The sequence below is a fragment of the Musca domestica genome, unplaced genomic scaffold (assembly GCF_030504385.1).
Source record: "Musca domestica strain aabys unplaced genomic scaffold, Musca_domestica.polishedcontigs.V.1.1 1, whole genome shotgun sequence".
Lineage (NCBI taxonomy): Eukaryota > Metazoa > Arthropoda > Insecta > Diptera > Muscidae > Musca > Musca domestica.
In genome coordinates, this window is record NW_026712114.1 from 36821673 (window position 1) to 36848935 (window position 27263).

Here is a 27263-nt window from a genome sequence, read left to right on the forward strand (position 1 = left end):
CCTTGGTGGTGGTGTGGGTCGCCCTTATAACCCATGGTCGCTCTCGGCTCGTATTAATGGACCGTGGCATCAGAATAAATGCCGAATATTATCGCAAAAATATTCTGGAGGATGTATTAAAGCCTTGGGCACGCAAACATTTTGACTGCAGACCTTGGACATTCTAACAGGACTCAGCACGCGTCACCCAAGAATGGTTACAAAATGAGATTCCTCGCTTCATTTCCTGCGCACAATGGCCACCAAAATCTCCGGATAACAATTCGTTGGACTATTGTGTCTGGAATATTTTGGAAAGCTAGGTTGGCACTGAAAAATAACAAAGTGTCGATCACCTCAAGCAATCGCTTCGCCGGAAATGGGCCAAAATACCGCAGAGAAACATTCGGGCAGCGTATGACGGTTTCATTGGCCGTTTGAAGGCCATAATTCGTGCCAAAGGTGACCAATTCCAACAAATCTAAACTTATTCTAAAACTTGAAGCTATTTCCGACACTTTTGCTTTAATTCAATAAAATTAAAAAAAAAAATCTAAAAATAATGGCGTTTGACTTTGTCGAAGTTTTTTATCTCACCCTGCATATCTGCGAATCGCTTCGGCTACCCCACCCACAAAGGGTTAAAATTTTAAATATATTTATATGTCATAACTTGCGAAACAACTCAGCGATTCTTTACAACTTTCTGTGTCTAAATATTTCCCTCAACCAGAGACCTGAAATGAATATGGAATTTATGTTTTCGCATAAAATTGGATATGAATTTTCGATTTTCTTGTAATTTTGCCCATATCAATATTTTTATCTGTATTAGACGTAGCATGAAAATGGAATATTTGATCTCACCTAAAGTGAAGGAAGTAACCAATATTATCCAAACGTGGCACGTCGCAATGTTTATATCACATTTATTTAGGTCCGATATGAAATGGACTATATTGACTTCCTTCGGAATTATATTGGTTTGGATTATATTAATTTCGGAACGTACTCCATAGAGGGTCAGCAATTTGAATAATCAAAACAGAAGTTAAAATATATGTAAATAATCGAACATTGGCTGAGGGCATACATATGTCGGCAAAACCGACTGATTTTTTTAACTTGTTTTTTGAATCACTTCGGAGTTTCATCCTCATATTTTATGAGATTCCAAACGAATTACAATCACATTTAATTTGTAAAGAGACGCACCTTGATTAGAAAGGCATGCTAAAAGCTAGATAATAGCATTGTTTCAACCAATAGCTCAATAAAATTTAGAACATTCTATTCATCAAATACAAACGCTAATCATTCTTTGAAATCTAAAGCTAGACACACGCTCCAATAGCTACATAGAAATAAAGATCTGTGTGTTTTTTTTTTTTTCTAATCAAAAGTTCAGTGAACTCCAAACACCAGCGTTTAAATCCGCACAATAGAAATGACAGTTACAATTCTTTTGTCAAGGCATCGCAAATTTATGCAACCGCACCGATGATGCTGGAATGGAAGAAAACAAAACAACCAACAGCTATAAGAGCGAAAAAAAAGCGCTACCACTAAAGCTTTTGGCAATTTTGTTTTAAAACCCACGGCAAATTTGAAACCAAATCGAAAAAGAGCAATTATTTTGCAATAAAATTAGCAGCGAAACAATAGATATTCGCACAAACAGACACAAATTAACATTTCAAAAAAAAAAAAGAAATAAAAAAGGGCATTGTGCAACACGTGAGTAAGCATGATTTCGGTTTGACTTTTTTTATTTCAGCGGATTAAATTTTTTTCTTTTTTTGCATAAATTACACATTTCAATGTGAAAAAGCTGGGTTTTTGTTTGGCAGAAGTTCTGTTAACTTGTCCTACAAAACAACAAAAAACAGAATCATCTGGACGCGCACCTTATTCAAGATTTGCATATGAATGACCGTATTAAAGGTTAAAAGCGGGGCAGAACAGTGCTTTGAACCAGATTTAAATTTAAATATGAATTTGTTGAAATATTTCAAAGCTCTGAAAAGGTTATCTGTCAAATGGTCTTTAGAAAATTTAAATAAACATTTAATTTAAATGAATATATATTTTTTGAAATACTGTTCCACACTTCTTTTTTCCAATTGTTTATGTTTTGCTTATAATAAATAATAAATTAATTTAATACATATGAGTACTGTTATGTATGCATATGTGATGTATATGCCACTTTGCATGTAAATGTATTTTTAATTACCGTTATAATTAATAAACAATGCGTCCGTTATTTGAGTAGCAAATTAATGATCATTCTTTCAATGATAATTTGCAATACAAATTTGATTAATTGGAAAAGTGTGGTTTTTGCCGAATGACGAAAGACTGAATGAATTAATCAAATAGCGAAGTGGTCACGGCGAAGAAATAGTGACAAATTAAACAAAAAACTATTATTAATTATTTATAATAGAAACAGACATGCATCTATGTCATTGTAAAGGGTGAGCTGCATGCAAAAACAATGTTTTGTTAAATTCCAAAGAGGCATGTACATAATGTTAATCTATGGGAAATAATTTCCTTTAGGAAACGAAATCAGTTAAAATTCTTTTCGGCATAACAGGCAACAAACCTGGATATTCTATAAAGAATATTTTGGGTCGAATATCTTCTGATTTTCTTAAGAAAACTTTTAAACCATCAAATGTTAATTTCTAATCTACTGTAAAACATGTAACTTTGTGTTATTAATTGAAAAAAAATCTTGTCATCTATAAGATCTGGTCTTCCTTGAAAATAAAACTCTGGCCATCTCAGGGAAAGAATGAATATAAGAAGACCTTGTGGTCTCTAATATACGAAGACCTTTTGGTCTTCTATATACAAAGACCTTCTGGTCTTCCATATATACAGATATTCTGGTCTTCTATATACAAAGGCTTTCTGGTCTTCTTCCGGCCTTGGTCTGGTCTTCTTCTATACGAAGGAAGACCTTCTTGTCTTCTTCTATACGAAGGAAGACCTTCTGGTCTTCTTCAATACGAAGGAAGACCTTCTTCTGGTCTTCTTCAATACGAAGGAAGACCTTCTTCTGGTCTTCTACAATACGAAGGAAGACCTTCTTCTGGTCTTCTTCAATACGAAGGAAGACCTTCTTCTGGTCTTCTTCAATACGAAGGAAAACCTTCTTCTGGTCTTCTTCGATACGAAGGAAAACCTTCTTCTGGTCTTCTTCAATACGAAGGAAGACCTTCTTCTGGTCTTCTTCAATACGAAGGAAGACCTTCTTCTGGTCTTCTTCAATACGAAGGAAGACCTTCTTCTGGTCTTCTTCAATACGAAGGAAGACCTTCTTCTGGTCTTCTTCAATACGAAGGAAGACCTTCTTCTGGTTTTCTTCAATACGAAGGAACACCTTCTTCTGGTCTTCTATACGAAGAAGACCTTCTTCTGGTCTTCTATACGAAGAAGACCTTCTTCTGGTCTTCTATATGAAGAAGACCTTCTTCTGGTCTTCTATACGAAGAAGACCTTCTTCTTGTCTTCTATACGAAGAAGACATTCTGTTCCTCTTCTATACGAAGAAGACCTTCTGTTCCTCTTCTATACGAAGAAGACCTTCTGGTCCTCTTCTATACGAAGAAGACCTTCTGGTCCTCTTCTATACGAAGAAGACCTTCTGGTCCTCTTCTATACGAAGAAGACCTTCTGGTCCTCTTCTATACGAAGAAGACCTTCTGGTCCTCTTCTATACGAAGAAGACCTTCTGGTCCTCTTCTATACGAAGAAGACCTTCTGGTCCTCTTCTATACGAAGAATACCTTCTGGTCCTCTTCTATACGAAGAAGACCTTCTGGTCCTCTTCTATACGAAGAAGACCTTCTGGTCCTCTTCTATACGAAGAAGACCTTCTGGTCCTCTTCTATACGAAGAAGACCTTCTGGTCCTCTTCTATTCGAAGAAGACCTTCTGGTTCTCTTCTATACGAAGAAGACCTTCTGGTCCTCTTCTATACGAAGAAGACCTTCTGGTCCTCTTCTATACGAAGAAGACCTTCTGGTCCTCTTCTATACGAAGAAGACCTTCTTGTCCTCTTCTTTACGAAGAAGACCTTCTTGTCCTCTTCTATACGAAAAAGACCTTCTGGTCCTCTTCTATACGAAGAAGACCTTCTGGTCCTCTTCTATACGAAGAAGACCTTCTAGTCCTCTTCTATACGAAGAAGACCTTCTGGTCCTCTTCTATACGGAGAAGACCTTCTGGTCCTCTTCTATACGAAGAAGACCTTCTGGTCCTCTTCTATACGAAGAAGACCTTCTGGTCCTCTTCTATACGAAGAAGACCTTCTGGTCCTCTTCTATACGAAGAAGACCTTCTGGTCCTCTTCTATACGAAGAAGACCTTCTTGTGCTCTTCTATACGAAAACCTTCTGGCCTTCTTCTATATGAAGCCTTCATCATCTTCAGCTATACGAAGACCTACTGGTATTCTATAAGAAGACCTACTGGTTTTCCATACGAAGACCTGATGCTCTTCTATACGAAAAGTTTCTGGTCTTCTATACGAAGACCTTCTGGTTTTCGATGCGAAGAAGACCTTGGGGTCTTCTATACGAAGAAAACCTTCGGGTCTTCTATATGAAGAAGACTCTCTCCTCTTCTATTCAGAAAAGACTCTATCGTCTTCTATTCGAAAAAATTCTATCGTCTTCTATTCGAAGAAGACTCTTTCGTTTTCTATATAAAGGCCTTTTGGTCTTCTATAGGAACTTTTCTTCTATGGGAAGACCTTCGGGTCTTCTCTTGGAATAACTTCTGGTCTTCTTTTGGAATACTTTCTGATTTTCTATTGAAAGATCATCTGGTCCTTTATGGGAAGACCTTCTGGTCTTCTATGGGGGGAACTTCTTGTTTTCTTTCCAATAAATCAATTTTTTGTTCTTCTACGTATATTCTGGTCTTAAAGCCTTCCTTCATTTCATTCAAAAATATATTCCAATCATGTGTACAATAAGGCCTATTGGACTTTTGGATATGACGATTTCTGATTTCTGATTTTAAGAAATCGTCTACTTTTCTAAAGGAGCTAAAGTTCTTCTAAATAACACAATGGTGACATTATGATCTCAAAATTAAAAAAAAAAAAAAAAATCTCACAATAATAACTTTTTTCCTGTCATTTAATATAATAATTGAATTAGTGATTTTTTAAAATTATAATTAATGGAAAAACAATTTATAATCGAATTAAGCTGGCATAGACGTCATAATCACATATATTGGCTGTTAGCTTTTGAATTATGATAACAAAGTAAGTATATATACATTTATTATGCATAAACATATACTTTTTTATGTATGTTTATATAATTGAATTTTTTCGTTTAAAGCAGAGGCAATAAAAAGTGATGGCAACAACAACCTTCGATTGATATAGTTTGGCGAGTTTAATTTTTTTACGATGCTTCTGACTTGTTTCAATTTCCCTAATGTTATTGAATAATTCATAAGTGTAAATATCATCGAAAACGTCACATTTTTAAACGTGAACAAATAGAATAGAATTAGATAAACTATAGGAATAATTTAAAATAATTTTAACAAAATTAATACATACCAGTTTCTATTCAGTATTGAATCAAAATCTGTAAATGAAAAAAAAATATTCATTAGAAATTGTAAGGAAAGAACTTCAAAAAATATTTAAATAATTTTACACAACACTATGTGTTGGGGGTATTATAAGTTTGATTGGGCCAAAAATTATGTAACACCACGAAATATTGGTTTCCCACATAGGAAAGTATATATGGATCTTCCTATCTCGCCGAGCTGAGTCGATCTAGCTATGTATGTCCGTCCGTCCGTCTGTCCGTCTGTCCGTCTGTCCATGTTAATTTGTAATCACTCTACAGGTCGCAAATATGGTCCGATCTTCACGAAATTTAGAATGGAGGTGGGGCTAGGGTCAGAATAGAACCCTATTTCTTTTGGAGATGATCGCATAATATTTAGGGGTTGAAATGGACCAAAAACTGAAAAAATTCCTGATTTTGCAGTTGCTCTACAGGTCGCAATTATAGACCAATCAACGCGGAATTTCGCATGTAGCTAGAGTTTAGGGCGGGGAAGAAGCCTACCAATTTGGGTGGTCATCGGATAATATTTAGCGGGTAAAATAGACTATATCTTTTGTGTTGAAAAAATTCAAATTTTTTCATTAAACCGCGAATATTTTAAATACTGGCTAAGTCACAAGGCCATGACAAGGTTACTTCTGACCTTTACATTGATGTTAACATCATACAAATCGGATATATAGCAAAATATGTGCGATATATATGCCTATCAAAGAAGATATGTTTGAACGGCTGTCGAGAACGGCTGAACTGATTTCGACAGTTCTCATTAATTCAGAATGGTCTCTTGGCAGGAAAGAAAAAACGTCTAAAAAATCGCATAAAAATATCTCTCTAAAGATGAAAATATTTTGTCATATTTTTTCAATTTTGTCATATTTTTGGCATATTTTCATTTCGAGTTAAACATTTGGTAATATTTCTACAGCTAACAAAACTAAGTAGTTAGGATATCAAGATATCATATACAGATCGCATTTATAGCCCGATCCTAACGAAATTTTGCATGGGGATAAGTTGAGGGTCAGAATAGAAGCCTACTCTTTTTGGAGATGATCTCCATATATTTAGGGGTTGAAATGGACCAAAAACTGCAAAATTGTCAGCAGGTCGTAATTATCGCCTGGTCCTCACGCACATTTGAATGGGGGTTACCGAACATTGCAAAAGCCAAGCAGTTTTGGATGGCCATCCAAAAATATTGAATGTGTGAAGGAGTTTGCCAACTTTTGTAGACAAAATACGAAAATGTTCATTCCAGTGACTTTTTGGAGAATGTACAAATACAGGAAAGACGCACTTCTAACTATTTCGTTAACGCTGATTTCGTTGAAGAATATAGTCAAATGTCTGTATCTCATATAGATGCGTTTCAGTCAAAAGCCAATAATAAATGTTAATCTTTTGCCACTTCTGAGAGATTATAAGTCTTTGGGAAATATTGGTTCCAGATCTAGGAAGACCATTTAAGTGCAACATCTACCAATTGGAAATAAGCAAATTAGTTTAAGTTGCTATTATTCGAAAATTAGAGAATGAAACCTGATGGGTTTCTTTTATTATTTGTCACAATATCTTGTGGAATTCTTTCGAGTATCTCGCCTATATAAACTGTATCGTTTATTATAGTGTTGTAGGGTATTCAACGGTCGGCCCCGCTCGACTGTAGCCTTTGCTTACTTGTTAATAATTAACTATAATTGCCAAAAATTAATGTATATTACCATGTGAAAATTAACAAGACACGTTCGTCTGCCATCTCTCTTATACACAAATATAAAAGTTTTTAAACATTCAAGGTTAAAAGTACGTTCGCATGTATATTTGTTGCTTAGCCCGTTTTAGCTTGCTAAAGATACTAATTTATGGTTCTTATATTTCCTTTACGTTCTGGTTTAAATAACAAGTTTTGGAGAAATTCAAATTTCACTTTCATGGAGTGTGGCCTAACAAAAAATGAGGTAATACAAAAAAACGATTCAAACTGCATCAATATAATTTTTATGGTGCTTTCAAATATATGTATACCCTACATCACCCTACATCAGGGTAATATGTCTTTCTGCCTTTGTTTGTAACATAGAAAAGGAAGCGACAAAGACTCATAGTTCCTTTTTGATGATCTACATAGAATCACATTCTGAGTCGATTTATTCATGTCCACCCGCCCATCTGTCCATGTATTCTTGTAAAGAAAGTATAGGTCGCATTTATTGCCCGATCGAAATGAAATTTTGTATTAAATATGTGTTGGGCCGAAGGACGAACTCTATTGGAAGTGGAGATAATCGGTCAAAATTTAATAATAGCTCCCATATATATCTTCGGCCGATTTGCCTTTTATTTTGCACCATATGTGTAATATTAGTCCAAGTACGATGGAATTCGGCACATACGACCAAATTGAGCTTAGCAACAAGTATGGCAAATCTGAATTAAATCGGTTCAGCTATAGCTCACATATATAAGTTTCATCCGATTTGTTATTTTTCTTTTTCACAGCCGTAATATGTACTCCGCAGCAATGATTTTCGGGGTAATTTATCAAATACAGGGTGAGATAAAAAAAACTGCAACAAACGCAAACGCCTTAATTTTTACATTTTTTTTTTTTTTGTTATTTTTTGAATGAAAGCAAAAAATGTCGGAAATAACATCAAATTTTGAAAAAGTTTAGGTTTGTTCTAATTGGCAAGCTGTGGCACGAATCATGACCCTCAAACGGCCAATGAAACCGTCACACGCTGCCCGAATGTTGCTCCGCGGTATTTTGGCCCATTCCCGGCAAACGCTTGCTTGAGGTGATCGACACTTTGCTATTTTTTAGTACCAACCTAGCTTTCAAAAATACTCCAGACACAATAGTCCAATGGATTGGTATCCGGAGATTTTTGTGTCCATTGTGCGCTGGAAATGAAGCAAAGAACCTCATTTTGTAACCATTCTTGGGTGGCGCATGCTGAGTGCGATGGTGCTGAATCCTGTCGGAATGTCCAAGGTCTGCGGCAAAATCGCTTTAATACACCTTCCAGAATATTTTCGCGTTAATATTCGGCATTTATTCTGTTACCACGGTCGATTAATACGAGCGGAGAGCGGCCATCGGTTGTTATGGCGGCCCACACCATCACCATGCCCGGACCTTGACTTCTGGTGGCCAACTGAAGGTGCACATTTCCAGCTGACCTCTTTGACAAGTAAACACGATCATTTTGTTTGTTTACAAACTGCTGGACAACGAATGTTTTCTCATCGGAGAAAACCAAATTCGGCAGTTCACCACTTTCGGCCAAGCAAAGCAACTCTTTTGAGTCTATTTTCTTTCTGTTGCGGTGTAAGTTCGTGCACTTTTTGGAATTTTAATGGCTTTACCCCGAGATCATTTTTCAATATTTGCCGAATGGAATATTGCGATATGTTCAGCTCACGAGCCATTTTTCGGCCACTGCGACGCGGGTTTCGATCAAGTCGCTTCTTTACTTTTCGAACCATTTCCGCTGATGTTGCTGTTTTCTTCCGTCCACTCCCCTGACATCGGGCTACGCTACCAGTATCACGGTAACGAGCGATGGTAGGAGACACAAATGATTTATTCACATTTAAATGCTAGACTGAATTTTTTCTGGAAAATTTTCACCAAAATGCTTTTGTACGCTTGTAAACAATATAATGAGCTGTCACTGGAATAAATTTGACAGCTGTCGGACTAGTGTCTCAGAAAAGACAGCAGTCTGAAGTTGGTTGCAGTTTTTTTTCATCTCAACCTATATATTTAAAATTTGAAATCTTGATGTAATTAACTTCAGTTAAAAATATTGCCGATTAACACATTTGCTCGGACATGCATGAAAACAGTGTTTATGTGCGCTCGTGGACTTCAATATTTATTCAATTATTGTTAAGTTAAATGAGTGGAACAAATTATCCAATAATAAGTGCAATTAAATTTTTTTTTTTATTTTTATAAAAGTTTTGGTAAAATATTTGCATTTTCCAATAAATTAGTTTCCGTTGAATATGTGTGAACAATTTTTACTTCTCTTACATTCCTGGCTCAAACTACGGAACCGTTATTCCTTATTTTTGCATTATCACAATTTTTTTTTATTGATAATTTTTTTCTAATTTTTAAATACCACACAGTATTAAATAAAAATTTATTTTCAATTATTTTTGAATGACCTAAATCTTTTTTTTATATTTGTCTAATATCAATTTTTGATTGATATTTTTTAAATAAATACTTTATCTTCTATTATCAGTAACTTTAATTAAAGATAAACAAATTTAATTCTTAAAAAAATTCCCATTAACAAGTATTTTCTTTAATATTTGCATTGCACTCCCATGCATTTCCTTGTAAAAAGCCAACATTCTCTGAATAAATAAATTAAAGTCCCAACAGGCAAATCAATTTATCAAATTAATCGGAGTGCAAATATATACACACACATATCATCGACAAAGTCATTTTCTTGCAAATGAAATGTATCCGGCAAGCAATTATTTGTATACCACATTTCAGCAAATGGCTGGATGGATAAATTGTTGGTGTCTTCAATTGATGGATTTTAATTTGTAATACCACAACGGCAATCTGATGCCGAAGATTATCGATTTCCATAAAATGTAAATGAAGTCGTTGCAACGCTACAATAAAACAGTCTTTTTTGAAAAATTGAAAATATATACACTGGTGTACAAAAAAAAAATAATTTTTTCTCCGATAATAGCATCTAACGTATATAGTATCTTATGTATTGTATAGAGCTTCATATAATAATGAATTTATCATTATTTTATAAAAGAGTCAGTAGAGTAGTTTTACCGCTTTAAGTCATTCCTCAATCCAAAAAATGTACACCCTACAAAAAATGTACACCCTACAATTTATATACATCAAATTATCTATACCGGGTGAAATGAAAAAACTGCAAACAACTTCAGACTGCTGTCATTTCCAAGCCACTCGCACGACAGCTGTTAAAATTTATCCAGTGACAGCTCATTATATTGTTTACAAGAATACAAAAGCATTTTGGTGAGAATTTTCCAGAAAAAAAGTTATTTGTGATGGAATACAAGCGTGATAGTGCGATTTCTTTATATTCGGCTGGAAAACCGCAAGTGGCTATCGTTAGAGCACTCCAGCTTTTTAATAATGAATAAATCTTTTGTGTCTCGTATCATCGCTCGTTACCGTGATACTGGTAGCGTAGCCCGTCGTTAAGGAAGGAAACAGGAATATCAGCAGAATTGGTTCGAGAAGTAAAGAAGCTCGTGAGCTGAATATATCGCAATATTCCAAATATTGATAACTGAGCTCGGGGTAAAACCATTGAAATTCCAAAAAGTGCAAGAACTTACACCGCAACAGAAAGAAAATAGACTCAAAAGAGTTAAAGAGTTGTTTCGCTTGACCGAAAGTGGTCAAAACTGCCGAATTTGGTTTTCTCCGATGAGAAAACATTCGTTGTCCAACATTGTTTAAACAAACAAAACGATCGTGTTTACATGCCAAAGAGGTCAGCTGAAAATGTGCACCTTAGGTTGGTCACCAGAACTAAAGCGCTGGCCATGGTAATAGTGTGGGCCGCCATAACAGCCGATGGTCGCTTTCCGCTCGTATTAATCAACCGTGGCATCAGAATAAATGCCGAATATTATAGCGAAAATATTCTGGAGGGTGTATTGATGCCTTTGGCAGGCAAAAATTTTGCCACAGACCTTTGACATTCCAATAGGACTCAGCACGCGCCACGCAAGAATGGTTACAAAATGAGGTTCCTAGCTTCATTTCCAGCGCCCAATGGCCTTGGGCAGGCAAAAATATTCTCGAGGGTGCATTGAAGCCTTGGGCAGGCAAAAATTTTGCCGCAGACCTTTGACATTCCAATAGGACTCAGCACGCGCCACGCAAGAATGGTTACAAAATGAGGTTCCTCGCTTCATTTCCAGCGCCCAATGGCCTTGGGCAGGCAAAAATATTCTCGAGGGTGCATTGAAGCCTTGGGCAGGCAAAAATTTTGCCGCAGACCTTTGACATTCCAATAGGACTCAGCACGCGCCACGCAAGAATGGTTACAAAATGGGGTTCCTCGCTTCATTTCCAGCGCCCAATGACCACCAAAATCTCTGGATACCAATCCGTTGGACTATTGTGTCTGAAAAGCAAGGTTGGCACTCAAAAATACCAAAGTGTCGATCACCTCAAGCAAGCGTTCGCCGGGAATGGGCCAAAATACCGCAGAGCAACATTCGGCCAGCGTGTGATGGTTTTATTGGCCGTTTAATTCGTGCCATAGGTGACTAATTCGAAAAAGTCTGAACTTATTCTAAAATTTGATGCTATTTCCGACATTTTTTGCTTTAATTCAATAAAATTAAAAAAAGTAAAAATTATGGCGTTTGACTTTGTTGCAGTTTTTTATCTCACCCTGTACATTAGAACTTTTAATGCTTTTCAAAAAGCTTTTTATATTTTTTATTCGGAGGATTAACACATGGCAATCCTTAAAAAAGACCCGAAGGTCAGACCAATGTTTTCACTTATCGATTGAGTACCCTGCTTTGGGATGCAATTCCTATTTTGGTTTTGCCTTAGTCCAATGTTATTTTTGCCTTTTTAGGCCCATTCTTACCGGTAATATCCGGTAATCGCAAATATCGTACAAATCGTTAAATGTATATTTCAAAAATTGGCATTTTTGTTTTTTTGTTGATATTATATCCTAGTATGTGGCAATTTTTTGTTTAACAGAGTTACGGAAAGGTCGATATAGCATTGTATATGCAATTTAAAATTTGGAATGGAATTCCCATCTCTGCATTAGCTATTCCCCCGGGATCTAATGTTTACTACATAGGTTAAACCGCCCATTTGACGATACTTCTCAATTTTAAGATATTTGAAACTTTTAGACATGTTTGCTATTCAAATCGTCTGTAATTTGAGACAGTCATTAGCTTACTTACACGAAATGTTTCATCTTACTTGAATATATATGCATAAATTTCCCAATAATAAAAATGCACTGTAATCCAGTGTAAACGTACGAAGACGTGACAACTCAACAATTAGAAAACAAAACAAATGCACATAAAAGCGCTAAGTAAATTTATTGCATAAATAATGTTAAATGATCGCACTCGCAGACGCTGAGATGATGCTGCTGATGATCGGCGTGATGATGATGAGAGGTGGCACACAGGTCATAATAGCTGGCTGTTGCAACAATACATTATGATTGGCTTTTTAGCGATTTTTAGTGAATTGCAAATTTAAATTGGTTGTGTGGCAAACGGGGGCTAACATGGTGCAACACGACATCATTGGGGGCAACACAATAGACCAAATGAGAGAATGAATAGAAGTGCTAAATAGGAAGAATACACCGGGAAGGTAGTCAAGTTGTGCTGGTGGCAGTTAGTTTCCACATAGTCTGCCACTGTGCTGCAAACCGCGAAGTGTGTTACATTGCATGTTAGAAAATATAATTACACTTCAAATGTAATAATAATAACTTTAAATTTTGGTGCTGCTAAAATAAACGCTCATATAACACTCCAAACTAAAATTTGTGAATAGCAAGCATAAAATCAAGCTAAGCTACCAACCAACCAGCCAGCCAGTCAACGTCATTACTGCTGGCACCTTCATTACGCATTGCATTGCATTGCCTGCCATTGTGGTTTAACGTTAGATTTTTATTTTTAATTTTTATTTAATTTACGGTTTAAGTTACGTAGACAATATATCCGCATGAGGCGAAATAGAGAAGTTGTGGTGGCCATGGTGATGATGGTGGCGTTATGGCCATTATTATTTTTACGAATGATGAACATTACAAAAGCAACAACGTCAATAATCGGAAACAAAACACTTAACAAACTCTTTATTCTGGTCAAAACAAAAAACGACAATCTGTAAACCGCAGCAGTTGGTTGGTTAGCTACGATCAGATCGAGTTTTTTTTTTTTTTTTTTTTGTTTCACACCACAAAATATGTAATCGAAAACTGTTCACACAAAAAAAAACGCCAGCCCATAACAGAAGCAAATAAAACGATATTTATGCTGACTAAGTGTATTCACAACTCACGAAGTGAAATTCTAGTTCAATTGACTGAATGTAGCTCCACAAACAATGAAAACATATTCTACACATGAATGAATGGAAATACTGGCTACCAAAAAAAATCGCTTAACACTTCAAAAACCTCCAAGTACGGAAAATGCTCTTGAAAACTTGCATTGTGGTCACAATGAAAATCATTGATGAAAGTTGAGCTGCAATATTTTATATATCTAGCAAACATGTACAAACAACTAAAAAAAGTTAGTTTTTTAGTCAGATATACAAAACTTTAGTCAATTGATTTCAGACAGGGAATTATACAAAAATCGGAAAAACAATTTAATTAAACGAATATATTTTTTGAAAAATATAATAATGTTTTCTAGTAAAACCAAAACATATATTTCTTGAAAGACTAGGGAGTCTTTTAGAAGATATTAAAAGTTTTCCGACTGAAATACCTTCCAAGCCGTATTTAACAAGAAAAAACTACTTTAAAAGAAATACAATCTTCCAGTAGAAAAACAGAATAACTTTCCATTGAAGAGCAACAGCTCTTCTCAAAAGAAAGCTTAAAGCGCAGGTGCCCTTCGAATAAAACAGCATAAGCTCTACGAATAGAAAAGCAGAAGCCATTCGAATAGAAAAGCAGAAGTTCCTCCAGTAGAAGAGCTTAAGCTCCTCGTACAGAAGAGCACAAGTTCTTCGTACAGAAGAGCGAATACCCTCGAACAGGAGAGCGGAAATTCTTCGAATAGAAGAGCAGAAGTTTTTAGAATGGAAGAGCAGAAGCTCTCAGAAGCAGAAATTTCTCTAATAGAAACATAAGCCTTCGAATGGAAGAGCACAAGCTCTTCGAATAGAGGAGCACAAGTTCTTCGAAAAGAGCAGCACAAGCTCTTCGAATAGAAGAGCGCAAACTCTTCGAATAGAAGAGCACAAACTAGTCGAATAGAAGAGCACAAGTTTCTCGAATAGAGCAGCGCAAGCTCTTCGAATAGAAGAGCACAAGAAGAGCTGAAGCTCTGCGAATAGCTCTTCGCATACAAGAGCATAGACAAATGAAGATAGAGACAACGAAAAGTTAGTTTTGTCTTTTTATCCAGGTGGCTCTCATCATGTTTTGCATAGTCAATATGCTGATTTACGCGTTCAACCCACTCGACTTCGAAAACACATTTTATCGTTTTTCAAGAATTTTACTTGATTATTCCGGAATTTTTTGATGTCATCACGTAATATTCACATTTATTTTATTATGGAACAATTTCCAACTGACAAATATCCTACAATTTTTGTTATTTTTAACGTTTTGAATTGAGTGACTTCAATATTCCCACTCAAACCCTTGAATCGATATAGACGACATCAGCTGATTCGATTTTTTTCGAAGATAAACGGTGAGATTGGTGAGAACGGTGAGTTGTGAGAACGGTGAGTTGTCTATATTTTCATTTGTCTATGACAAGAGTAGAAAATCCTCAAAAGAAGAGCAGTAGATCATCTCAAAGAAGAGCACGAGCTCCTTTCGAGAGAGAGAAAGAGCTGTAGTTCGTTTCAAAAAATCACTTTTCGGTGAAAAACAAAAGCTCTTTTCAAATATGAGCCAAAGCTCATCCCACAGAAGGCGCAGCTGCTCTTCCTGAAAAATAGAATAGCAGAAGCTCCTGTAGAAACTCATATACAGGGGCAGTTGAAACTGCAACCAACAGTCTGCCCTCGAGGCCCTCGTCCGATAGCTGTTAAAATTATTCCAGTGGCAGCTCATTATATTGTTTACAACCGTACAAAACCATTTTGGAGAGAATTTTCGAGAAAAAAAAGTTATTCGTGATGGAATTGAAGCGTGATAGTGTGATTTTTTTGTATTTGGCTGTAAAACCACAAGTGGCTATCGTTAGAGCACTCCAGCATTTAAATGTGAATAAATCTTTTGTGTCTCGTACCATCGCTCGGTACCGTGATACTGGTAGCGTAGCCCGACGTCATGAAAGTGGAAGGAACAAAACAGCAACATCAGCAGAAATGGCTCGAAAAGTAAAGAAGCGATTTGATCGAAACCCGCGTCGCAGTAGCCGAAAAATGGCTAGTGAGCTGAACATATCGCAATATTCCATTTGGCAAGTATTGAAAAATGAGCTCGGGGTAAAGTCATTTATATTCCAAAAAAGTACAAGAACATACACCGCAGCAGAAAGAAAATAGACTCAAAAGAGCTTAAGTGTTGCTTCGCTTGGCCGAAAGTGTTGAACTGCCGAATCGAAGAATACGATGAGAAAACATTCGTTGTCCAGCAGTTTGTAGATAAACAAAATGATGGTGTTTACTTGCCAAAGGGGTCAGCTGAAAATGTGCACCTTCGGTTGGCCACCACAACTCAAGCGTCGGTTATGATGATGGTGTGGGCCGCCATAACAGCCGATGGTCGCTCAGATAGCGTGGGATCAGAATAAATGAAGAATATTATCGCGAAATTATCTGGAGGGTGTATTAAAGCTTTGGGCACGCAAACATTTTGGCTGCACACCTTGGACATTCCAACAGGACTCAGCAACATCGCACTCAGCACGCGCCACCCAAGAATGGTTACAAAATGAGGTTCCTCGCTTCATGTCCAACGCACAATGGCCACCAAAATCTCCGGATACCAATCCGAAGGACTATTGTGTCTGGAGTATTTTGGAAAGCAAGGTTGGCATTAAAAAAAACCAAAGTGTCGATCACCTCAAGCAAGCGCTTCGCCGGGAATGGCCCAAAATACTGCAGAGCAACATTCGGGCAGCGTGTGACGGTTTCATTGGCCGTTTGAAGGCCATAGTTCTTGCCAAAGGTTACCAATTCGAACAAATCTAAACTTATTCTAAAATTTAATGTTATTTCCGACATTTTTTGCTTTCATTCAAAAAAATTAAAAAAAAAAAAATAAAAATTTTGGCGTTTGACTTTTTATCTCACCCTATAAAAACTCCAAGCTAAATTTTCGATTGTTTATGTTTAGTACTTACAAAGTAAAAAAAACTTAATGCAGCCTTCATTCCTTTGAGGAGTGCATAGAAATAGCACAAATAACTTTATTTATATCATTAAATTTTTGTTAACATCATTATTGTTGGAATAATTGGCACTCATGTGTTTTAGGTTTTTATGTAATATTAGTTGCGCCTCTTAAAAAAATATATATCAAATGTTTTAATTAAACACCAAACGAATGGCATACAATTTAGTATGTACATATGCCTTGGTACTTTACAACTTGCGTCGCTTGGATGGGTTTCTTCATAAATTCGTCATTATCATGAAAAGGGAAGAAGGAAGAACACCACACAACAACAAATGCAATGGCCAATTAAATGCTAGTTTTCCTCAATTATATAAGGGGTACACATTTTGGCATGGTACGATAATATGTGGTTACTAACTTTATTAATAAGGAATAAATATTGTAAAAAGGGAAATCATTGTGAATAAAAACAAGTAAAAAAGCAGTAAGTTCGGCCGGGACGAACTTTTATTACCCTCCACCATTTGGTACAAATTCGGCAATTTTCAAAAAAAAAATAATAATAATAAAATCCGTTAAAAATTCTGTTAAAATCTTAAGAATAACGAATGCCTATACAACGACGTGGACCGAATATCGTGGGGTACCGTTATATGGGGGCTATACGAAGACGTGAACCTACATAGCCCATTTTCTGTCTTAGGCTGTAGTATCCATTACGAATTTCAAATACCAAATTTGGAACGATTCCGTTAAAAAATGTTGCTACCGAATATCGGGCGGTACCGTTATATGGGGGCTATACGAAGACCACAAGGTGGTCAGGGTATTATGTCTTTGTGCATTAGTTTGTAACAGGCAAAAGGAAACGAGATAGACCCATAGTTCCTTTTGATGATCTGCATAGAATCACATTCTGAGTCGATTCATGCATGTCCGTCCTTCCGTCTGTCCGTCCGTCCGTCTGTCCATGTATTTTTGTAAACAAAGTACAGTTCGCATTTATTGCCCTATCGAGATGAAATTTTGCACACAACATTTGTTTGGCCCTAGGACGAACCCTATTGAAATTGGAGATAATCGGAAAAATTTAGATATAGCTCCCATATATATCTTCGTCTGATTTGCCTTTTATTGTGCACCAAACATGTAATCAGAGTCCGAATAGTATGGAATTTTGCACATACAACCAAATTAGGCCTGAAAATAAGTATGCCAAATTTGATCGAAATCGGATCAGATATAGCTATAGCTCCCATATATATTGTTCATCTGATTTGTTATTTTTGTCCTCCGAAGCCGTAATATGCACTCTGCAACAACAATATTTGGGGAAATATATCAAATACAGCTCAGAAATACATTTGCAAAATTTTATCGGGATCGGATAAGATTTGGATATAGCTCCCATATATAACTTCGTCTGATTTACCTTTTATTGTGCACCAAACGTCTAATATTTAACCAAATTGGATGAAATTTGGCACTTATGACCGAATTGAGTCTGGAAGCTAGTATGTCAAATTTGGTGAAGATCGGTTCAGATATAGCTATAGCTCCCAAATATACTGTTTATCCGATTTGTCATATTTGTTACCCACAGCCGTAATATGCACTCCGTAACAACGATATTCAGGGAAATATATCAAATACAGCTCAGAAATATCTTCGCCAAATATTATCGAGATCGGTTCCGATTTCGATATAGCTCTCATATATATCTTTATCCGATTTCAAATTAATTGTGCACCAAATGGGCAATACAAGTCCGAATTTAAAAGATACAAATGCTTCGGCATATTTAGTCCTTTGAACTTTAAATTATAATTATAATCATAGCGTGTATGATTGAATTCTCCCATAAAAACTTTTAATTGTTACGTGGAGCTCTACTAAATTAGCAAAGTGGTGTAGGGTATCATAAAGTCGGCCCCGCCCGACTTTAAGACTTTCTTTACTGGTTTAATTTAGACAAGTACTTCAGAAGAATCGCCTTCTACCCCAACTTAAAATTTCAGAATTATATTTATTGGAATTTCTTTAGCAAACCAAGATTTTTATCACTCCAAACACCCAAAATCTACAAAGCTATCATTTCCCACAATCAGCAACTTATTCGGCGCATACAAAAAGTTTCTTCTTGCAACATCAAATACTTGAGGACAAAAGATTCACGATGACATTTAACGATATTTGAACATGTACAGATACATAAAACTCATTACTGTATTTGTGTGTGAATATCGAAGGGGGCCTGAATGACTCTTGGCACCTTACCTAACCTGTAAAAACTCTTCGACTTCATAGATACATTCGAATATAATACAATTATATAACAGCAAAAGTTAAAGCTGTAAAACCAAATACAACTGCTATTTCAATTACTTCCAATCCAATATAAATAATGTTTATTCAAATCTAATACAATTTGATGTGTTACCTGGAAAAAGCCAACACGTATAATTAAAGCGAAAATGACGATAAAAGGTTTAACGATTTTTTTCCACATTTATCCAACACAACTTCAAGTAGCATTAGCCATACCGTCAATAACTAATTAAAAGAAAAACACCAGCAAACATACACATATGCAAATGTCAACTAGAATTTTTCTGTAACCTTGAAAAACAAAATCAGGAGGGGAGGTACATTAAGAAACGTATTTAATATGAGATTGTATTAGGGAATAAGATACAATAAAATATAGACTTCAATTAAAGCCGTCTATAAAGACTGCTGTCGATAGAGGCGCCACTTTGGACATTCAAACAAAAAATATACGAAAGGGTTTTGTTTGTGAAGTAGGGTTGATTTATAGGTACTAAATGGTACTAAATTTGATATTGAATAAACGAATCGTACTGGAAATCTGATATTCGGCGTAAGGTAACTGTGGGGTTGAGATTTGGAGATAGTTTTTAAAATACGTACATAAACAATACGAAAAGTACTACATATTACTACATTCGGCAAAGAGTGTATGATAAGAGCTACATAGCATTCGAAAAAGGTGATGGATTTGAAAACCGGTTGCATATTTTTGTACGAAAAGTACTAAATGGGACTAAATTTGGTAAAGAGGTCAATGTGATTGTGTCGAATTTTTCTATCAAGATAGATTTGGCAAAAAAGGTACTAAATAGTACTAAATTTCGAAAATAATTGAGCATTTTGGTATTAGGATCCACGAGAGAGGCAAAGGGTGTATGAATAAGGCCGGAAATTAATAAATGTTATACTGTGAGTGCATAGTTTTTAGATAAAGTACGTGGATTTGAAAATATGTAATACAGGGTTAGATGATAAAACTGCAACCAACCTCAGACTGCTGTCATTTCTAAGCCACTCGTCCGACAGCTGTTAAAATTATTCCAGTGACAGCTCATTATATTGTTTACAAGCGTACCAAAGCATTTTGGTGAGAATTTTCCAGAAAAAAAAAATTATTCGTGATAGATTTCAAGCGTGTCATTTCTTTATATTTGGCTGGAAAATCACAAGTGGCTATCGTTAAGAGCACTCCAGCATTTAAATGTGAATAAATCGTTTGTGGCTTGTACCATCGCTCGTTACCGTGATACTGGTAGCGTAGCCCAACGTCAAGGAAGTGGATGGAAGAAAACAGCAACATCAGCAGAAATGGTTCAAAAAGTATAGAAGCGACTTGATCGAAACCCTCGTCGTAATGGCCGAAAAATGGCTCATGAGCTGAACATTTCGCAATATCGGCAAATATTGAAAAATGAGCTCCGGTTAGAGCCATTGATATTCCAAAAGTGCAAGAACTTACACCGCAACAGAAAGAAAATAGACTCACAAGAGCTAAAGAGTTGCTTCGCTTGGCCAAAAGTGGTGAACTGCCGAATTTGGTTTTCTCTGATGAGAAAACATTCGTTGTCCAGCAGTTTGTAAACAAACAAAATGATAGTGTTTACTCGCCAAAGAGGTGAGTTGAAAATGTGCACTTTTGGTTGGCTACCAGAACTAAAGCGCCGGTCATGGTGATGGTATGGGCAGCCGATTGTCGCTCTCCGCTTGTATTTGTCGACCGTGGCATCAGAATAACACCGAATATTATCGCGAAAATATTCTGAAGGGGGTATTAAAGCCTTGGGCACGCAAACATTTTGGCCGCAGACCTTGGACATTCCAACAGGACTCAGCACGCGCCAGCCAAGAATATTAACAAAATGAGGTTCCTCGCTTCATTTCCAGCGCCACAAATATCTCCGGATACCAATACGTTGAACTATTGTGTCTGCAGTATTTTGGAAAGCATGGTTGGCACTAAAAAATGCCAAATGAGCCAAATGGGCGCTTCGCCGGGAATGGGCCAAAATACCGCAGAACAGCATTCGGGCAGCGTGTGACATTTTAATTGAAGGCCATAATTCGTGCCAAAGATAACCAATTCGAACAAATCTAAACTTATTCTTAAATGTGATGCTGTTTCCGACATTTTTTGCTTTCATTTAATAAAATGTAAAAATTATAGCGTTTGACTTTGTTGCAGTTTGTTTTATCTTACCCCTAAATGCATCTTAACTATATCTTTACATGTTTGTATATGTATGTTCTCCCTTTTTATCGCTTCCTCCAATGATGGTTAATTTTGTCTTGTTTGTGAAACAATATAATTATTCCGTAACTAGAAGTAATTTGGTTAAATTACAAATTGAAATTTGCAACATTACTAACTGCCAAGCATTTGCCAAACCTCTGTTTTCCTCGTCATGTGCTGACATTTAAAGTTCAATGGAAGAAAAACCTGAAAAGAAGCATTTTGAAATCTTGTAGCTCATTTATTTAAGCGGCTTTAGCGTGTTGTCCCATGGTTCTCTTTTCGGTTTTTGTGTGTCAAATTATTGTTTTGTCTTGTGATGTTGTGTGTCATTTTTATAATTAATTATTTTTTTTTTTTTTAGCTGTAGCGTTACTAATGTGTTATTATCATTGTTTGTTCGCTAAATATTTAAATAAATAAAATTCGAATTATAATGTGGAAAAAGGAGGAGAGAAGTAGGTAGCAACACAAAATAATGTCATTTGCAAATAGAATTTTAAATAAAGTATAAAATATTCAAATTAAATTAATAGTTAATAATTTGTGATATATTGTCATTAGGGTCAATTGTTTGCGAGGAAAGAGTAATTCACTTGACACTTTGATAAATAAGTGTGGTGTCGTTTGAAGAGCTTAAAACCGACTATGTGCTAACCCTATCTGTGTTTTAATATCACATTAAAATATGGCTCTTTTTAAGAAATCGATCTCTTCTTCGGCTTTTTTAAATAATATAACAAATGTTCTGTTTAAAATTATATTTTCGCCCTTTGGTCAAAACATTTGGCAGAGGCTTTTTTTACATTTATAACAATTTTTATGCCCTCCACCATGCATGGTATGGACGGTATATTAAGTTCGTCATTCCGTTTGTAAGTCATCGAAATAATAATTGTAGACCTAAAAAAATATATACAGGGTGAGATGAAAAAATTGCAACAAAGTCAAATGTCATAATTTTCACATTTTTGTTTCTAAATTTTATTGAATGAAAGCAAAAAAGTCCGGAAATAGCATAAACTTTTAGAATAAGTTTAGATTTGTTCGAATAGGTCACCTTTGGCACGAATTACGGCCTTAAGACGGCCAATGAAAACGTCACACGCTGCCCGAATGTTGCTCTGCGGCATTTTGGCTCATTCCCGGCGAAGCGCTTGAGGTAATCGACACGTTCGTATTTTTTAGTGCCAACTAAATTTTTCCAAAATACTCCAGAAACAATAGTCCAACGGATTGGTATCGGGAGATTTTGGTGGCCATTGTGCGCTGGAAATGAAGCGAGGAACCTCATTTTATAACCATTCTTGGGTGGCGCGTGCTGAGTCCTGTTGGAATGTCCCAGGACTGCGGCCAAAATGTTTGCATGCCCAAGGCTTTAATACACCCTCCAGAATATTTTCGCAATAATATTCGGCATTTATTCAGTCGATTAATACCAGCAACGAGCGACCATCGGCTGTTATGGCGGCCCACACCATCACCATGGCCGACGCTTGAGTTCTGGTGGCCAACCGAAGGTGCACATTTTCAGCTGACCTCTTTGGCATGTAAACACGATAATTTTGTTTGTTTACAAACTGCTGGACAACGAATGTTTACTCATTGGAGAAAACTGAATTCGACAGTTCACCACTTTCGGCCAAGCGAAACAACTCTTTAGCTCTTTTGAGTCTATTGTCTTTCTGTTGCGGTGTAAGTTCTTACACTTTTTGGAATTTCAATGACTTTACCCCGAGCTCATTTTTCAATATTCGTCGAATGGAATATTGCGATATGTTCAGCTCACGAACCACTTGTGGTTTTCCAGCCAAATATAAATAAATCACACTATCACGCTTGAATTCCAATACGAATAAATTTTTTCTGGAAAATTCTCATCAAAAAGCAGTCACTGGAATAATTTTTACAGCTGTCGGACCAGTATCTTAGAAATGACAGCAGTCTGAATTTGGTTGCAGTTTTTTTGTCTCACCCTTCATATACTTGATTTGCGTACAATTCTAAGACGATTTAGGAAGCTTTGCACAGGTCAGTCTTCTGTCTGCAGGCAGGTCTAGTTCGAAGATGGACTCTATCGATCCACGATATCGTATAACCTGCATACAACAGTATTCGGTATTTTATTTCACCAGAATTAATTCAAATTCCGTATTTGAAGTCCTTTATGGGTAATGCAGTCTATGACAGAAAAGTTTCTATGCAGGTCCAAGTCGTCTTCGCATAGCCCCCATATATCGGTACATCCCTATGTTCGGTTTTTTATGCCGGAATTATTTCAAAATTGATATTTGATGTTTCTAATGGGTATTACAGTGTATGACAGAAAATTTGCCAGTCCACGTCTTCGTGTATTCCTCAATATGACGGCAACTTCCTCTATTTTGTATTTTTAAGATTTTAACGGTTTTTATTATTTTTGAAAATTTTCAAATTCGTTCCAAATAGTGTAGGGTATACGAGTTGGGACCGGCCGAACTAACTGATTTTTTACTTGTTCGATTTAAAATTATATTTTCGCCCTGTGGAGTCAAACCATTTGGTAGAGGCTTGTCAGTGGTGTAGCATTTTTTACTTATTTATAAATGGCATGACAACATCAGGGTTTGAAGCATCTCTATTTTGGTAGTTGGCTTCCTCGTTATTTGTTTTTTTTTTTTTTTTTGTTTTTCTTATTGTTCGTTTGACACATATCACTGCTGACATTTAACAATAGTCAACAACATGCTAAAGTTAACCTTTCATTGCCGATAAATATGAATATTTTTACATTTATTGGTTGGCTGTTGCATCTACAGCAGACGTGGCAACTGGTAGCCTGGCCACAATTGAAAAACAAAATATTTTTTTTTATTCTCGAGGTGAAGTCACCAATGAAATGCAACAAAGGTATTGTGGCTTTGTGTGCCGTTGAAAAGTCAACTAGGTTGCATGAAATATTTTGCAAAAATACAATGGATGTTTAAAAACTTAAGTTTATGACATGTCATAAAAGAATGCTTCATAATAGTAATTTAGTTATAGATTACTAGCAAGCTGCTACTTCGTTAGCGAAAATGGGAAATATTAATACGTGTCAAAACATATGTTTGATGTTGTTTTTCAAGCCGTTGACAAAGTACGTCTATTACAAAGATCTAAATAAAGATGAGTTTAAAATATATAATAAAGTTCAGGAAGTAAGCCATATAACTAAGAGTACATTAGGTTTGTTCCGTTTAAAAAAAATCAATCCGTTTGTAAAAAGTGTTGTCGGTATATAAAGGGTGAGATGAAAAAACTGCAACCAATTTTAGACTGCTGTCATTTCTAAGCCACTCATCCGACAGCTGTTACAATTCTTTCAGTGACAGCTCATTACATTTTTTACAAGCGTACAAAAGTATTTTGATTAGAATTTTCCAGAAAAAAAGTTATTCGTGATGGAATTTAGGTATGATAGTGTGATTTCTTTATATTTGGCTGGAAAACCACAAGTGGCTATCGTTAGAATTCGGTTTTCTCCGATGAGAAAACATTCGTTGTCCAGCAGTTTGTAAACAAACAAAATGATCGTGTTCACTTGCCAAAGAGGTCAGCTGGAAATGTTCACTTTCGGTTGGCCACCAGAACTCAAGCGCCGGCCATGGTAATGGTGTGGGCAGCCATAACAGCCGGTGGTCGCTATTAATCGACCGTGGCATCAGAATAAATGCCGAATATTATCGCAAAAATATTCTGGAGGGTGTATTAAAGCCTTGGACTTTTGTGTCTGGAGTATTTTGGAAAGCAAGGTTGGCACAAAAAAATTACCAAACTGTCGAGCACCTCAAGCAAGCGCTTCGCTTTCTGGGAAAAAAAAAATTGGGAAAAATTATAAAAATACCGAATATCGGGAGGTACCGTTTTATGGGGTCTATACAAAAACGTGGACCAATACATTGAATGTTTCGCCACACGACCTAGAACCCATTATACCCTACAAATACCAATTTTTAGACAAATCCGTAAAAAATGTGGCAAAAATCATCAAAATACCGAATATCGGGAGGTCCGTTATATGGGGGCCATACCAAAACATGGATCTTACATACAATTTTCGCCACACGACTTAGAACCCATTATGACCTACAAATACCAATTTTTAGACAAATGGAAAAATGTGGTAAAAATCATCAAAATACCGAATATTGGGATGTACCGTTATATGGCATACTAATATAATATAATATAATATAATATAATATAATATAATATAATATAATATAATATAATATATAATATAATATAATATAATATAATATAATATAATATAATATAATATAATATAATATAATATAATATAATATAATATAATATAATATAATATAATATAATATAATATAATATAATATAATATAATATAATATAATATAATATAATATAATATAATATAATATAATATAATATAATATAATATAATATAATATAATATAATATAATATAATATAATATAATATAATATAATATAATATAATATAATATAATATAATATAATATAATATAATATAATATAATATAATATAATATAATATAATATAATATAATATAATATAATATAATATAATATAATATAATATATATAATATAATATAATATAATATAATATAATATAATATAATATAATATAATATAATATATATAATATAATATAATATAATATAATATAATATAATATAATATAATATAATATAATATAATATAATATAATATAATATAATATAATATAATATAATATAAATATAATATAATATAATATAATAATAATATAATATAATATAATATAATATAATATATAATATAATATAATATAATATAATATAATATAATATAATATAATATAATATAATATAATATATATAATATAATATAATATAATATAATATAATATAATATATAATATAATATAATATATATAATATAATATAATAAATATAATATAAATAATATAATATAATATAATATAATATATATAATAATATAATATATATAATATAATCTAATATAATATAATATAATATAATATAATATAATATAATATAATATAATAATATTAATATACTATAATATAATATAATATAATATAATATAATATAATATAATATAATATAATATAATATAATATAATATAATATAATATAATATAATATAATATAATATAATATAATAATATATATAATATAATATAATATAATATAATATAATATAATATAATATAATATAATATAATAAATATAATATAATATAATATAATATAATATAATATAATATAATATAATATAATATATATAAATATAATATAATATAATATAATACGTGGACAGATATACCTTATTTTCAATCCCAACCATCGTAGACACAATAAAAATTGTTCTGCCAAATTTTGAAGGTTTACGTCAATTAAGGTGCGCTGTATCGTAATTTCAACAGACCAAAGGAGAGACAGGCAGACGGACATCGTTAAATCGACGTAGAATTTTATGCTTATTATGAATATATATACTTTATGGGGTCTACGATGAATATTTAGGGATGTTACAAACGGAATGACAAAGTTAATATACCCTCCTTTGGTGGAGGGTATACTAATTCTGTTACTGTTATATATACCTGCTTAGCGGGTAATCCAATTAGCAAAAAAATCACACAACTCAATTTAGCATTATCAAAAAGAGGTGACATTTTGGCAAAATTGTTATCAGAAATTAAAATGCTTAGGATCAAAATAATTATAATTTTTCGCTTTATGTTTTGTGATATCAAATCTTTAGACAATTTGGCGAGCGGATTCAAAACGCCCAGATTTGAAGTAGACAAATTATCTGACGTCTGACTTGAAATGAAAGTGTTTTGCTTTACGCCCAACTTGAAGGCCAACACTCGAGATGGTCAACTGCGTTGGCCGGCTTTCATTCACTTGTGACAATTGAATTGAAAAGGCAAACAAGTTGTAGTCTGGTGTGGACGAAGTGGATGATGAGCTGGTGCATGATATCTACCGAACCGCGA

At 34.6% G+C, this 27263-nt stretch overlaps 1 protein-coding gene across 1 annotated transcript in view; it reads right to left on the bottom strand.

The window, feature by feature from the left end:
- LOC101895728 (prolyl 4-hydroxylase subunit alpha-1) overlaps positions 1-27263 on the bottom strand; it is an 80028-nt gene that overhangs the window by 39586 nt on the left and 13179 nt on the right. Inside the window, exon 2 of the mRNA XM_005183761.4 lies at positions 5576-5603. The gene's annotated coding sequence lies outside the window, so the exon portion shown is untranslated. The remainder of the gene's footprint in view (positions 1-5575; positions 5604-27263) is intronic.